The 16,000-nt window shown below is 42.3% G+C and overlaps 2 long non-coding RNA genes across 2 annotated transcripts; both read right to left on the reverse strand.

The window, feature by feature from the left end:
- Positions 1–3,803: 3,803 nt before the first annotated feature.
- LOC146377001 (uncharacterized) lies at positions 3,804–6,569 on the reverse strand. The gene is made up of 3 exons (XR_014801737.1): positions 6,479–6,569; positions 5,390–5,503; positions 3,804–5,134 (listed from the first exon to the last, which is right to left on the reverse strand). It is a non-coding gene; the product is annotated as an uncharacterized LOC146377001 (long non-coding RNA).
- A 1,551-nt stretch (positions 6,570–8,120) lies between these two features.
- LOC146377002 (uncharacterized) lies at positions 8,121–12,266 on the reverse strand. The gene is made up of 5 exons (XR_014801738.1): positions 12,128–12,266; positions 11,870–12,057; positions 11,603–11,663; positions 11,193–11,425; positions 8,121–10,788 (listed from the first exon to the last, which is right to left on the reverse strand). It is a non-coding gene; the product is annotated as an uncharacterized LOC146377002 (long non-coding RNA).
- Between the last annotated feature and the right edge of the window lie 3,734 nt (positions 12,267–16,000).

Here is a 16,000-nt window from a genome sequence, read left to right on the forward strand (position 1 = left end):
ATGCTTTTCTTTGTGATCTTTTATTCAGTTATATCTTTTGCTAAGTTTTAAGTAGTGGCAGTTAATTAAACGACATTCATGTAATATTACATACCTGATTCAGAGCATTACACACCGATAACTTAACAATCTGCAAAACCTTGTAGCTGCTATGTTGTGTCTCCATGAGGGACAGTTGGCTCCTGGAGATAAGTGGGAGTCAGTGCCTGTCCTCGAGAAGGAGAGAATGTTCCTTTGCTGTGTCAAAAGTAGTCAACAAGTTCATATTGAATTGAAGTTCATATTATTACAGGTTTGGTTTCTTGGCAATTCTGCGGACGCAGGCTCTGGGCGGAGCCAGGAGTTGAACAGATCTAACATGACAATTAAATTGATTTCATTCCCTAACACATGATGACAGGACTGGAGCAACGACACTGGATGAGAGAAAGTCTGATACTTTCTAAAATATATGGTCACTAACCTTTTCTTTTAATTTTCTAGCTCCGTTGATTTGACACATGGGAATGTGTCAAAAAAGGGGGGAAGTTGAGTTTTAACATCAAACAAGGGTTATATGAACATTTTTATGACTTCATTTGTGTTTTAATAACTTAGGTATGGTACAGCTTAAGCTAACAGTGACCCAAAAGGTTTCTGGACTTTTTTAGAGAACCAGTGAGAAGCATAAATCATTATTTCCATGTTTAAGCATTAATCATTGAAATGAACTGAATAGCGTTTAGAAGATAAAATGCCTGTGTTCATGAGAAGCTGAGTACCACACTGGAGAGGAAACCGTGGGACGGTAGGCAGAAGGAAACACGTGATTTTTGTGAAAACGGGGGGCAAATGTTAGGACTAAGAATGGCTAATTTGTTTTTGATGTCTTTTGTTAAAATGAGTGGTTTTAATAATTTTCGTACACACCTTGCAAATGTGCTTATAATGAGTTGGCACTTGGTCTTTTGAAGGTCATAAGCTTCGTCCGGCGTGATGGTCCGGACTGATATATTGCAGGTATTGACTTTGAGTGCAGAGGGCTAAATGCAAACACGCTTACACACACATAGGATATGATTAGAATAAGTCCCTGGGACATTCTGAATATCCTAAACCAATTCTGAATCACCAGAAGATCAGTAGATAACAACATTAGATTATTAGAACTAGGAAGAGAGGTGTTTTGGTTTTCTGTCTCTTACAGAGAAAGGAACAGACACCAGACGAGGTCACAGATATACGAGGATCCTTCGCAGCAGAGGCAGACACAGTGACTGCCGAGACACCAACTGGGTTAAGTGTCATGGCGTTTGGCCTCTGATTAGTCACCTCAAAAGGATGGATCCCATAAACACAGCAATAACCATGAAGGGGTTGGCGGAAATCCAGGAACACCAGACCAACGAGGTTCGAGAGGCTCTTGGTCAAAAGGGGGACACGTTCCTGTTCCTTTTTCTGGGGGACACAGTTGTGACCTGAGGATACACAGATCGTTGTTTGACATCGGGGCAGAATAATCCCCTGATCTGTGCAAAGACTGAAGGGTTGTTTAACCCCTGAGGTTGAAGAAAGAAGAGCAGAAGATCACCCAACTGGAAGACACTGGTGGCTGCAGCAATAAAATAAAGGCTAAAAGCTCCTCGGACAGAGGTTCTAGTCTGAGTACGTCTGAAGGGTATAAGGTAGCACCAAGATAAAGCTGTGGGAGAACTGGGGAGTGTCATCTGTACCTGCTACTGTTGGAATAATAGTTTTTCTTGCACCTGAACTGTGCAAACACAGAGGTCATCTCACATATGGTTCGTCCAACAAGGGGACAAAGGGCCTCAGGGGTAAGAAGAAATGAACCCGGCCGCATTGGACTACAGGGTGTAGGTGTGCTCTCTATTCTAAAGAGCACAAAAGGGGGAGTGTCAGATTATAATATTATTTTATGCCATGTTAGATCCTTAATTAAAGATTGTGAATTATTATGTAGTTTTAGTTTGCATTATTCTCCTGAATTAGAAGAAGGTGATAACTATTGCATTTGTTAAGCTGAGTTGCATTACATTAGACTGCTGATTGATTGTGAATGAATGATATTGTTTTATGATGCATTATACTGCTGAGTTATGAGAAATACTGTTCGCAGAAAGTCATCGCCTTATTTGTCTGATTAGAAGAGAACAGAACATACTGGAGAGGTTTTCTGCCCCATCTCAGCAGGAGCAGATAAACAGGGAGCCAAGGTCGTAGCTTAGGCGCCGTGTGAGAGAAAGAATGTGAATGTTTAGGCTTTTATGATTAGGTGGGGGCCACTAGAGGCTATAAGAGTTTGATCAATGCTCCACCATTTTGAGATCTGATGCTGTCTGCGTGCGGTGTCCATCTCCCACGCGTGTGATCATTAAAATCATCGTTTGACTCAACCCGGCCGGACCAGTGTTGTTATTGTGGTTTTTCCTCTTGTATCCATCCCCAATATTTGAATCCGTAACACCATCCAATTAATTAGGTTGGTTTTGAATGTAACATTGAAATGTGTACCGAGCTGAACTTAGGATTGCAAATGTGGAAATGGCTGACTAGATTTGACTGCAGGATTTTCGTAAACATTCATTAAAAGGCACTGTATGCATCACTTTAGGACTTTGTCTGATGTTTGTGATTAAAGTGGACTCTCTCTCAGTGGTGATGGATGATGTTGCAGAAGGTTAGAACAAAGTTTGAGATTTCATTAACCTGAAAAAATAAAAATCACTCAACTATATTGTAGAAGCCTCGTGGTGTGATATGAGTCAGTGAACACTCCAGATGTTGTTTCACTGAAGAGTTAATCCATCCAAGCACAACGGCGTATACTGAACTACACAACACAGGTACGGTGGCTCATGATAGACACAATGGTGCACAATGATCCTTTAACCACCTGATCTACATATATGAATAATTGTCCTGAGTGTGTGCGTTAGTGCTGTTCCTGCTCTTCACTCTTTCTAGCAGATTCTGTCCTGTAAAGGTTTGTCAGCTGCAGTGAATCTACAACAACAGCAGGAGATGTTTCTGGAGTTTAAACGCTCACAGATCAACTTTGGGACTGACCTCAAACAACATGTTGTCATGGTGATAGCCTTCACATCCATTGGCTAACAGTCAGTGTAGTTGTGTGTGCGCAGAGTAAGAAGATGCTGCAGACAGATGTTCCCACACACATAACAGTAAAACATCAGCCTGTGTGGACAGATGGATGCTTGAAGCCTCCAAACGTTTACATGGAAAAGCTTCAAATGTCTGTTTGTGTCAACAGTTCAGTGAGCAGAAGATGAACTGATCTCCAGAAGGCAGAAAGTGTTCTTCATCTACAAATGTAAAACTTTTACTACAGAATCTGCAGCAACTATAAACATTTGTGTAGCTGCTGATCAATCCTACATCACTGAGTGAATCTGAGCTCAGTCCTTCACACAGAGCAGCTTCAGTTCTGGGTATTGGTGGATTTTCAGTTCAGGCACTTGTCTGTGAAGGTTCTTAGCCATCCAGGTCATCGTAGTCTAAGGATCATTAAGGGGTCCTTTTGTCCCTCTTTGTGGGGGAAACTCCCACTGGGTTTAAATCTGGGACTCTCCACCATTTGACCTTAGAACTGAAGAAGCTTCTCAGATGAGAGGTGAAACATCTTCAAGCAACCTAAAGAAGTCCAGACGCTTTTCTTTCCAAGCTCCTTAGAGTTCAGGCACTTCTACAATGTTTCTGCTGGATTAGGATCCAGAGTTTGAGTTTGTTTGGTGTTTCTAAAACATATTATTATTATTATTATTATTATTATTATTATTATCCGGCCGTCCTTTGGAAGAACGTGTTTGCTTTGTGTCACAGTCTGACTTTGTCCTGAGACTCAGTGATGCTACAAGAGGAGCAGCAGTAGGAGGATTTAGAGCTGAGCTAATAACACAAAATAAAATATGAGGTCTGTGACAGTGACAGTGTTGGGTCTTTAACTGACCAAACGAGATTAAAGAGTCTATAACATTTACAAAGTCATCAGTCAGCAGTGTATTTAAGCAGCAAACATGGATATTAAAATCCCTGTGAATTTAAACACTGTCATATCCTGGCACAATTCCTTCCAAGAATTCAGAGGATAAAACTTTAGTTGTATTTTCGTGGTCGGTACACCATCACACACAGCACCAAAGTGAACAGCCGGATTTCAAACAAGGCAGTTCAAAGCTGGTGTAAACATCAGCTGTTAGCTGCTGACGGTTGAAACAGTTCCTGTGAAAGCTGGACACGATCCAGATGAACCGACTCCTGGGATCACCAGGAAATGAACAACCTGTGGTCCTGGACAAGTTTGTTCAGAAGAACCTGGGATTAGTCATCGGTGATGCAGCAATGCAGTTATTAAATTTTACCAACTGTTTCCCTCATCCGCTGAGGCATTTCTTCCTGAAGGGAAGGCAGAGGTGGAGGAACATTGGTACGATCTCTAGCACAGGTGGGATATTGGATGATTCCTGACATCTTACGTTCAGTCAGAACTTCTCCTCAACAGTACTTTAGATATTTAGGAGTGATTGGAAGGCATAAACCAGAAGATTAAAAGAAACAAAGTGACCGTGAACAGAACAGGTAACAGCTGACAGCAGCCATACACACAGGCGCCATCTTGACACAACCCTATAACAGGCAGCCCGGAGCTGAGCCGGCATGAACACCACTGTGGTTCAGTGTTGTCCTGATGGAGCCTCATTAACAGCAGCCAGTATGATCCAGGCTTTAGCTGCTGGGTCTCTTTGTGACCTCTCAGACTGTTTAACAGATCAGACACAAAGAGAATCAGAGCAGCTCTGTTCTTTAAAGACAAACATGAACCCACTCAGGTCACACTTTCCCCACAGATATGAGCATCACTGTCCTCAAACAGCAAATGACCAAGTCTAACATTTGGATCTTTTCTCTTTCATTGTTTTCTTTTTAATGAATCTTTGTAACAATCTGAGGATGTTTCAGGTCATATTTATCCAGGAAACACAAACATGTAAAGGAGTCATCACAGCTCTCTGACCTCGTTGGTCCAGGTTCACCACTGAAGTTTGGATTGCTATCTTTGGACCGGTCACTCCTCACAGACGGACAGCTGGATCCTGCAGACTGTGACCTCTGACCTCTGCAGACACAAACATGATTGAAGCAGCTGTGATCACACAGACTGCAGATAATGCAGCTGTTTCCTGTCAGTAACATCCTCTTAGATTAGAGTTCAGCTTTTTACAGGAAAACTGGACAAAACTGAGTTTTGTTACAAACTCATTTTCATTTCCTCTCAGCTCACAAACACAGTCAGACAATCAACCAGAATCAACACTGATTATAATGTCAGTGCAGAATTATTTCTGTTACTCAGAGAGTTCAGCTCTCTGACCTCGTTGGTCCAGGTTCAGCACTGAAAGTCTGGATTTTGATCTTTGGACCAGACAGCTGGACCCTGCAGACTCTGCTCTGTCCTCCTCTTCCTCCATCATCATCTTCAGTCAGTCTGAGAGGTAAACCACAAACACTCAGTGAGTTCACATTAACAGAAGTCACTGAGTTACAGTCGCTGACCTCTGACCTGTCATGTAACCTAGAAACCAGGTCAATATGTCTGTATGTTCTCAGTCATCCAGGTCATGTGATCTAAGGAGCTTGGAAAGAAAAAAAGAGACTTCTTTAAGTGAGGATGTTTCATCAGAGAAGCTCCTTCAGCTCTACAACCAAACGGTGGAGAGTCTTTAAACCTGAGAGAGAAAGAGAGAGGGTCACTGACCCACCATTAATCATGTGATCAGGCCCAATCAATGGTGGGCTTTATTGATTCTCAGTAGCTCTGCTTTGACAGTCACCACCATCACTGAGCAGCATATCAAAGACATTTGTGCACATTAACTGCATGTTGTGGGTCAAATGTTTGTGTATGTTGGAGGCATTTCCTCTTTGTTGTGATCAATGTTGGTCATTACTCAAAAACTTCATTATTACACATATTACACAGAACACAATATAAAGCTGAGGCTACAGCCCCACACACCAACACAGATCCTACCCTGATAAGGACACAAGTGATCTTTCTTTGAGTGTTTATGAACACAAATCAAAGATGAAACCAGCACAGAGACACTTCTCAGTGATTCTACTGCAGAAACATGAACAGGTAGAAACCTGCAGCCCGACTGCTCATCATTTTGTTCAAGTTCAGAAGCACTTCATCATGCTGGTCTGGGGTCAGCATTTACTCAGCTCTGGATTCTTGGCTTGCTTGGCGTCAGAGCTCTGCAGGTGTCTCGTGTGTAAATATTATTATTAATCACAGTGACAGTAAAGGAGGTAAAGGGCTGTGACGTCATCGCACATGCTGTGAGTCTGTTACCGTGAACTATGGAATGGCAGAATTGTGCTGTTTGTGCTGGAACTGAGCTGCACACAGCTGATGTTATGTTGATGCCAGGAAAACATTACACACTGCTAACATTACCTTAACACGAAGCTTCACACGGAAACGAACAGCATCAGTCACAAACACCAAGTTCAGAAAAGAGGAACTTTGAGCAGGAAGGAAAGAGCCAGAGAGGCGTTTGAGGACACCTTTACAATCACGAACATCAGAAATTGTGTGTGCTGCATTCAAGTGAACCCCGGAAACTCACTAATTTCTGTCATGTTGTCCAAAGATGATTTCTTTCTGCTGGTTTTCCTGTTTGAAACACAAACATGTGTCATCATTTTGTTGTTCTTCTTCCTGCAGAGTTTGAATATTTCAGCACTAAACTGATGTTTCTTCAAAGCCCATTTCAACCTGTTGAAGTCATGAATGAAAGTGCAGACTGAGTGTGAGAGCCAAAGTGAATGTTCATGTTTTATTTGTTATGGTGGTGCAGGTGTTTAGATTTCCCTGCACCTCAGGTGATTGGATGGGGGTGTGGTCACATGTTATTTACCTGATGCTGGCATTCTAAGTGGAGAAGGAGGGTGAGCGTGTTTTTGCACGTCATTTGACGTCACCTTTCAGTCCCGTTCCCAAATGATAAAAGTTCATAGATTCGCTATTTGGTTTGGATGAAAGAAGAATATAAGAATATTTGAAGAATTATTACTGATGGCAGCAAAGTTTGAATGGAGCTCTCTGTCTGTGCTGATTTGTCGCCCTCTGGAGGTCAAAACACAAACTGCATGATGTCACTGTAACCACCACAGCGACAGGAAGTGTTTTTAAATGATGAAATATGTCAGTGATGCTGATAGTGTGTTCATCACAGACGTTCAGGCTTCATGTTGACATGAATCAAAGTGAAAGCAGAGAAACTGGAATGAATCAGGTGTTGTAGAAGATGGAGAAACAGGTTGGAGAGAGGATGCTGCTCCTTCTTTGAGATCAAACATGTCGTGTTGTTCACGTGCTGTCAGAGTGACGCAAAGAAACCATGGAAACAAAGTGTGAGTGAAATCAGTCCAAAGTAACAGAGTGAAGAGCAGCAGATGAAGCACAGAGGACACAAAAAGGAAGAAAAGAAGGAAACAAGGTCCATCTGTGTCCTCTCAAACAAACAAGCATCAACATCCAGGACTGAAACATGAATCCACATATTTATACACATATTTATTTAATGAGAATAAAACAAGAATATTTATAATACATCAGCAATAATCAGGCCTGGGATCCTCCTGGTTACAAACAGGGTCCAGGACTGGGACACTCAGGTGGATCCTGCAGGGTCTGGTTCAGGAAAAGGTGGAGAACAACAGAAACAGTTTTAGTAGAAAGGTATGATTTCATTTATTTGAAGAGATCAGAGCATCATTCTGATTATTAAGCTTAAGTGAAATATACTAATGTGCACGGCGCCGTGACACTTAATGATCTGTTATTGCACATTTGTCACATGTGTGTATTTGTTGTTGTATTGTTGCTGCCATGATGCATCACATGGGACCATCACACTACCACCACCATATGTGACTGTTGGTATGAGGGTCCTTTTCATTGATGCTGTGTTAGTTTCAGATGTAACAGGACTCAAAGCTGTCAGAAAGCTTTTGTCTCATCAGTCCACAGAGTCTTTCCCAAACGGGATCATCAACATGTTGTTGGACAATGTGAGACCATCCTTTGTGTTCTTCTTGGTCTGCAGTAGGACTACCACAAACGATTATTTTGATCGTCGACTAGTCACCGATTATTTTTTCCAATTAGTCGACTAATCAGATCATCATCCATTGGACGTACAGCTTATTGCACCAGCAGCATCTGCTCTTATATAACTATCATTAGCTTACAGCTTTAAGTGTTTAAGGTATGTGCTAACTAAAAATAAAGACAAGATGATAGTTTATTAAATTTTAATGACATTTGCAGATTGTGAAGTTTAATAAACTCCTTGCTATCTAAAATATAACAGGACACCAGAGTAAATTCTGGAGCATCTCACACTTCTGATAATCAGGTTTCTGCTTGACGTTTATTCAGCTGTGTAAAAACTATAACTTTAATCTCAGCCAAACCGATTTACTCAGGAACAAATAAAATACTAAAACAAGCCAAACAATAAAATTTTTAAGTTATCTAAGTGACTTATATATATTTAACCTGAGTAGTGAAAGACGGCGGTGGGTTTGAAAACGATTTGCCGGGAGTCCGGTGTTCTCACGGCTCTAGTTAGCCTTGCCCCCGGCTAGCTATCGAGCTAGTGGGTAACAGACGTCTCCGAAAACGTCGGAGCGCTTTTGAAAATATGTGGTGTCTTGATAAACTGAGCAGATATTTGAGGTTTACACAGCTACATTCTCACCTTAAAATATGTTAAACGTTTATTTTGTGACCCAGAAAGAATAATTAGAGTAATATTAAAACTAACTAGCTGCCGCCATTGTTGGAAACTGAGCAGGGCTGCGCTATGAATTCTGGGACACAGCTTCTTCTTCTTCTTCGGGGTTTAACGGCAGCTGGCATCCTTGGACATGCAGTGCTGCCATCTTCTGTTTCAGTCCGTTATTACACTCTTAAATCCTACTACTTCTGCGTCTTTTGTGATCTTACAAAGCTTCAAACGACGCGTCGACTATTAAATCAGTCGTCGACGATTTTGATAGTCGACGTAATCGTGACTAGTCGACTAATCGTGGCAGCCCTAGTCTGCAGTGGTTTTCTCCTTGGACTCCCCCATGGATTCTCTTTCTTATTGTTCAATTATGACCTTAACTGAGGCCTGCAGGTCTTCCATGTTGTTCTGGGCTCTTTGTGAGCTCCTGGATGTCGATGTGCTCTTGGAGTCATTTTGGTGGCCACTGGCTCCTGGGAAGATTCCCCACTGTTCCACACTTACAGCATTTGTGTATAATGGCTCTCACCGTGGTTCAACAGAGTCCCAAAGCCTTAGAAATGGCTTTGAACCCTGTCCAGACTGACAGCTGTGACTCTGTCAGCTGATTGTGTAGATGGTGGCCTTATGTGTTGCTTTTTGACATCTTTCAGCCTGTTCACTTTCTCACACGGGTTCTGTAGAAGTTGATGAGTCTGTTGATCCAACAGGTCTTCTAGTAATCAGGCTGAGTGTGTTTGTCACACTGAACTCAGCTTTGTAAACAAATGTGGTTCATCACAGTTCATTCATGATTGAAGCAGAGGGGCAGTTATTTTTGCACACAGCTCAGGTAGGTTGGGATAACCTCTGTGCCTTAATCAATGACGTCATCATTTATTTACTTGTGTTATCTTTGTCTAACATGAACATTTGTGTGATAAAAACAGTAAGAAATGACTGAGTGAAAAGACTTTTTCACACCACTGTGTGTGATCGTTGCCCCTGGGAGAGTTCACTTATCTGCAATGAGAGGTGTGATCAACACGAGTGCACGAGTGTCACATGACTCACAGCTGTGCATGCAGTGGCAAAAGGCTGTGTGTGTGCCATCAGTCTATACTCAGTCCTCACTCTGAGCCTCACATCTTCCTGCTGCTTCATGAGAGCAGAGCTGAACTTCCTGGCTGTGGGAGAGACGAGGAGGATCCTGGTGCAAGAAGCACAAATGATGCAGCTTGTTTCCTGTTCACACTCAAAGTGACTAAAACCAGATTAATGAAAGTGTCGTTTCTCTGAGTCCCACTAATTGAAACATCAGCTTTTATGAACTGTTCAGTCTGATGAATCCTCTGAAGTGTGTCAGTGTGCTGTTGGAGTAAAGCTTAGTTAGACTTGGACCTGGTTGGTAGTCGTCAGAGATCTGGACCACGGCTGGCTTCAGGTTGTCCACTGGGAGCTCCTGGATGATCTCTGTGGTTGATGGGTGTCTCCTTTGATAACTGGACGAGACAGAAACAATCGCAGACACAGTTTGTCCCAAAGATCATCATCTGGTGTCCCCACTGTGGACTCCTCTGACCTCCTCTAAGGACACCAGAACATGATCCTCCTTTGGTTCAACACGACTCACCAGGAGGCCACGTTTGAGCTGTGAGGAGATGACATCATCACAGTGATCACATGACGTGTTGGTAGAGTCTGTGTAATTACTCACACTGTGGGGAACATCCAGGACCACCATGTTTGTAGTTTTCTCCTTCCCACTGTAGCTGTGTTTGAACAGTGTGTGCACACATGCTCTTCATCCACCCACAGTGACTCCACGCTGGTACAGAGCTCTCCTCTAACCTGTCACATACTTACAGGGATGTATTTCCACAGTCAGTCTGGCTCTGGCAGATTCACCTGTGGGCTCCACCTCTGTGTGGACTTTCACACTGAGAGTGGGGACATCAGCAGGTGTTGGGATGTTGTAGGTGGCACAAATCTGGGAAACAAACAGAACCAATCACAGCTCAGTGCAGCCTGCTGTCACTTTTCTACACCGTGACACTTTAATATTTATATCTCTATATTTATCTCTTTATCTTAATATTTATCATCAATATCTGTGTTTCTCATTTCCTATCAGTGCTTGATGTTTGTTGTGTGTTTGCTGCTCCGACAGCTCAGTTTCCCTCTGGGATGAAGAAAGTTTCTCTTAATCTCATGTAGACACAAAGTGACTTTATTGATTTTTGCTCTAATTTAGTGTCAAACAGAATTGTACTGTGTGCAGTTGTTACTGTCAGCTCTAATGTTGTCTATGAAAACACATTTATTACATGTAACATGCTTCTTTAGCGTTTTATAAGTACAAAGAAACAAAGAAAGCCTTTGTTTGACACCAACCAGGACCTGGTCACATGATGCTGTCACTGAGCTGCACTGAAGCACATGCAGCTTCACCTCCAGCCTGTCTTTTCCTGACACGTCCTGCAGCGCCTCCTGCTGGTAGAGCAGTTTGTTGCCCTGATTTCCATCAAATGTCAGCTGACTGCTGGAGCCTGAACTGTCCCTGTGCTCCAACCTTCAGGACTGAACACCAGAGTGGAGCAGAGAGCCTGAAGAGCCTCCACTGTGTCCTACAGGATGGATTCATTTTGACATGAAGTTCAAACTGTCTGTGTCACTTCAACACACTCTCACAAAAGAGTTTCTAACCTTCACTTCCTGGTTAAATAAAGGTTAAACAGGTTAAATATGTTTAACAGAGATGATCTCAGAGAAACAAAGTAGAGAAATCACAGGTATAAACTTACAGACTGCAGCTGAGCTGTCATTTACAGGCTGTTACGTGTAGTTGGTGCACAGAAGGCTGTTCTGTTAAAACAACACATTTTTAGACCAAAGTCAATCTCATATTGTAAATAAAGAATAAAAACATCCCTGCCTGCTAAAACAAGTCTGCATATCTGAGAGAAAAGCACAGCAACAACATGAAAGCTTCAGGATTATTTCTTCTGATTTGGTCCAAGGCTGTATATGAACTCAAAGATGAGCTTCATGCTGTTCGGGTGGTGTAGTACCTGAGTGGAGGAGAAGCCTCCGTAATAGTTCTGCTGCCCAGTCAGCCACCTGATAATCCCAGAGGCAGATCCCAGATCCTCAGCAGTCGGGGAGGCGCTGAGTTTGGCCAACAGCACATAAGAACTGATCTCCACTGACAGGGAGGCTGATGTTTCTGCTGCTGTCTGAGACCAGCAGAGGAAACCTCCTACAAACACAATAACAGTCACAGTGATGCTAATAAAGCCTGAATGATGTCCTGCTAAAGGATGACTCACCTTCCCTCACTGCAACTGTGTCTAAGTGCTGCAGAAGGTGAGCGCGGGTCTCCACGTCTCCTGCAGGGTGAACACAGAGGCCAGCAGAGCTGTAGCTGCTGCTCAGGTCACTGAGAGACTCCTGGAGACAAGCCAGGCTCTGGATCATCACAGGATCCTTTAAAAGATCACAACAACTTTAATGGACAAACAGAAACCTTCTTTCATTAAACCCATTAATCCCAGCCTCTAGGATGGGATTAGAGACGTGCAAAGCAGCCGGTATTTGTATCTGTATTTGTTGAGGGGGAAAAGTATTTGTATTTGTATTCAAGTAAAATTCAAAATAGGTGTAAAAATCCAGTTTTTTGTTACACTTCTAATTAACATTATTGTGTAAGTATTCTTTGATTATATCCATTATAATAATATATGCAATATTAGTTGATGGTTTTCTATAAACCCATATGGAAAAGATATATATAAATCTTATAAAGTTTGTATCTGTCTTGTGTGAAACTTGTATGAAAAGCATACAAGAGTGAAAACAGATATAAGATCCCTAGAAAAATGATATAAATGAAACTTTTGGATACTTACAAAAACAATATATGAAAGTGGCTACTTTCATATATTGTTTTTGCTCAGTTTATCATGCTCACCTTCACCATCAAGTTGAATAACAGCACTGATATCGAGTGACAGTCCAAAAGACTTTGGTGCTCGGCAAAGCTTCAAGTTTCAGCTTTTATTGTGATGTACAGATAAACAGAGCAGCCACGTTTATCTAGAATGAAACTCTTTGGCTCCTCAGCTTTACATGAGCATATAGAGAGTGTGTATAGAGAGTGTATTATGAAGAAAATAACAGAGAATAGCACTAATAATAATAATAATAATAATAATAATAATAATAATAATAACTTGTGCAAGTGGCATTTTTTTGAAGTGACAGTGTGCAGAGTCCTGTAATTGTAATGAGTGTGTATAGAGAGTGTATTATGAAAAAAATAACAGAGAATAGCACTAATAATAATAATAATGATGATGAAAAAAAGACAAAAAGTATTAAATATTTAGGGGATTTAAGACAAGTTGGTATTTACAGTTCGTGCTAAACTTGTGCAAGTGCCATTTGTTGAGGTGACAGTGTGCAGAGTCCTGCAGTTGTAGTGAGTGTGTAGTGGTGTGTGCAGAATGTCAGCAGTTCAAAAGCCTGATGGCTTGTGGGTAAAAACTGTCCCTGTGTCTGGTAGTGCGGGTCTGGATGCTCCTGAACCGCCTGCCGGACGGCAGAAGTGTGAAAAGCCTGTGGCTGGGATCAGAGAGGATCCGCTGTGTCTTCCTCATGCAGCGCTGTCTGTAGAGATCCTGCATGGCTGCCAGTTCAGTCCTGGTGATCAGTGGCGGTCCTAGCCTGTTTGGCGCCCTGGGCGAACACTCCCTCTGGCGCCCCCCCTGTTTGCAGCTTAGTCTGTTACTGTTGCTATTTTTACCATTTCTTTTTGGAGCAACTGTAACGCACATCATTTCCTTAGGGATTAATAAAGTATTCTGATTCTGATTGTTTCAGGATGACCTGCCATTATCCAATCACACATCTGCTTACCTGCATCTTTTGCTCGTTTCTCCTCCTCTTCTTTTCTCTTTTTTCTAAACTGAGCACCTGATGGCTTTGAACTTTTCTTGTCCATCTTCCATTGGTTTTAATTTTGCACTCCAGTATGAACACCCATCCCTCAACCCGAGGATGACCACAACATAATCTAACACACCTACACCTTAGTTCACAGATTCACTTTGTCTAAGGTGTATTTCTGGGATTTCGCACAAGGATTCAAATCATGAATACATAATGGGCTTGGATTTACATCATTATGAATGAAATGTGCTCTATTTGGAAGCAGCCGGCCCCTCCCTTTTCGACGGCTTGTGTGTGAGACTTTAAATCATCAAACTGTAAATTATAAATTTTAAATTGTTATTGATATTATTGTTATTGTTATTACCCCGAGTGTTAGGTTTTGTATTGTTGATTGTCATTTATGCTTAGAAATATCTACTTATATATGCTTAGAGTTTTATAATTAGTTGTAGATTGGTAGAGGTTTGATCCTTAATAGTCTTAATAGTCAGAGGTCGTACCTTGTCTTATTGTTTTATGGTAGGATAAACGTATCTATATCTGTTTTAGTCTAAGTGCCTTTTGTTTAGATGAACTGCTGGACTTCCAGACCAGCAGGTTTAGGGAAGTCTTTATGGTGTCACACTCTGACACCCCCCCCCACACACACACACACATACTTACACAACGCACAGGCAAGGTACTCTTTGTTTGTATGTAGACGTCATATGTTGATGAAACCTCAATAAAAGAGCAGTGTTACGGGGGAGCGGACGAGAGCAACTGGGGTCAAGCGAAGGAACGGCGTTTGTCCGGTTCTCTCCTGTGCACGAGAAACATGAAGAACTTTGCCTACTTCGTGTCTTGCTTGCTGTGTAATTATATTGTCTTCAACATTCCAGCAAATAGGTTCAAGCTACAAACCTATCACCGAGTCCTAAAGTGTATATTTATTTTCTTACTCCTCTTATATTTATTGTTTGCACTGCTGTAACTGGAGCCTCATCGTCTCGTCTCTCTAGATAGCGGAGATGACAATAAAGTTTACTTTGACTTCAGCAGCGAGCAGGCGCACCGAGGGCTCTCGCGCTCACTTTTCGCGTACAGAATTTCGGAAAAACATCGGTGCAAATTATAAGTCTGTATCATGATGTCTGGTGTTTTTGTGTTTGTTGGGTTGTTTTTATTTTGTTTTATTTTGCGAGTTGCTTATTAGATGCTGCTCCAGCCACCAGTGAATCCCCCGCCGCCCGGCCCTCTCCTCCCTGTGCCGCAAGCAGCAGGCGCACCTTGCAAGCGGAGGGCGCCCTTACTCCCAGCAAATGGCTGATAGAAAACCGATCGGTGCCTGTGCCATTCCCACTATGCGCTGGCTGATGTCGGGGCAGCATGAGTACAAGCATTTATTTTTTTTTTGCCGATGCCCGTGATGCCGCCCCGGGCAACCGCCCGTGTCGCCCGTATCAAAAACCGCTACTGCTGGTGATGCTGTGCTGATCTCACCACCCTCTGCAGAGCTTTGCAGTCCAGAGCATTACAGCTGCCGTACCAGGTGGTAATGCAGCCAGTCAGAATACTCTCAATGGTGCAGTATTTGTTAGTATTCTGGGTTCATGCTGAATCTTCTCAGGTGCTGCAGGAAGAGCCACTGTCTTGCTGCTTTTGTGCTCACACCAACATGGTGAACAGCTCAGATCCTGCTGATGTTGATGCCCAGGAATCTGAAGCATTGTTTTAAGAGCCAATGAACGCCTGTTTTTTCCAGATGAACTGGTCCTGCTGCTTCAGCACTAAAGCTAAATGCTACTAACTGCACATAATGTCCTCCTGTATATAGAACATTATATACATTAAGTGAATATATTCACTTAATGTATATAATGTTCTGTCTCTTTGTGCACAGTCGAGGAGCGTGTCAGGATACATTTCACTGCATGTTGTACTTGTATAACTGTGCATGTGACAAGTAAAGACTCTTGAAAGGACAGTATAGGTGACCGCACTGATGCCTGTTCATAATTTCACCAAAGCTAATAAACTGTTGGCTAAATGTTCTTGTTGTCAGAGGTAAACAGAGGTGAGAGGAGCAGATAATAAGGATTAAATATATGCTGAGTAACTAAATGCTGCTAGAAGTTAGAGTATGAACTCTCTGTAAAGCTGGGCACACGCTGTGGGAGTTTTTCAGTCGCGTTATTCAGCTCGTGCTCAAACAACCGAATCTCAGGGGTTAGAAGTTCATAGGTCACGATGCAGGTCTCACAATATAC

Source organism: Perissodus microlepis, chromosome 11 (assembly GCF_051167445.1).
Source record: "Perissodus microlepis isolate ML-2025 ecotype Zambia chromosome 11, ASM5116744v1, whole genome shotgun sequence".
In the NCBI taxonomy this organism is placed as follows: domain Eukaryota; kingdom Metazoa; phylum Chordata; class Actinopteri; order Cichliformes; family Cichlidae; genus Perissodus; species Perissodus microlepis.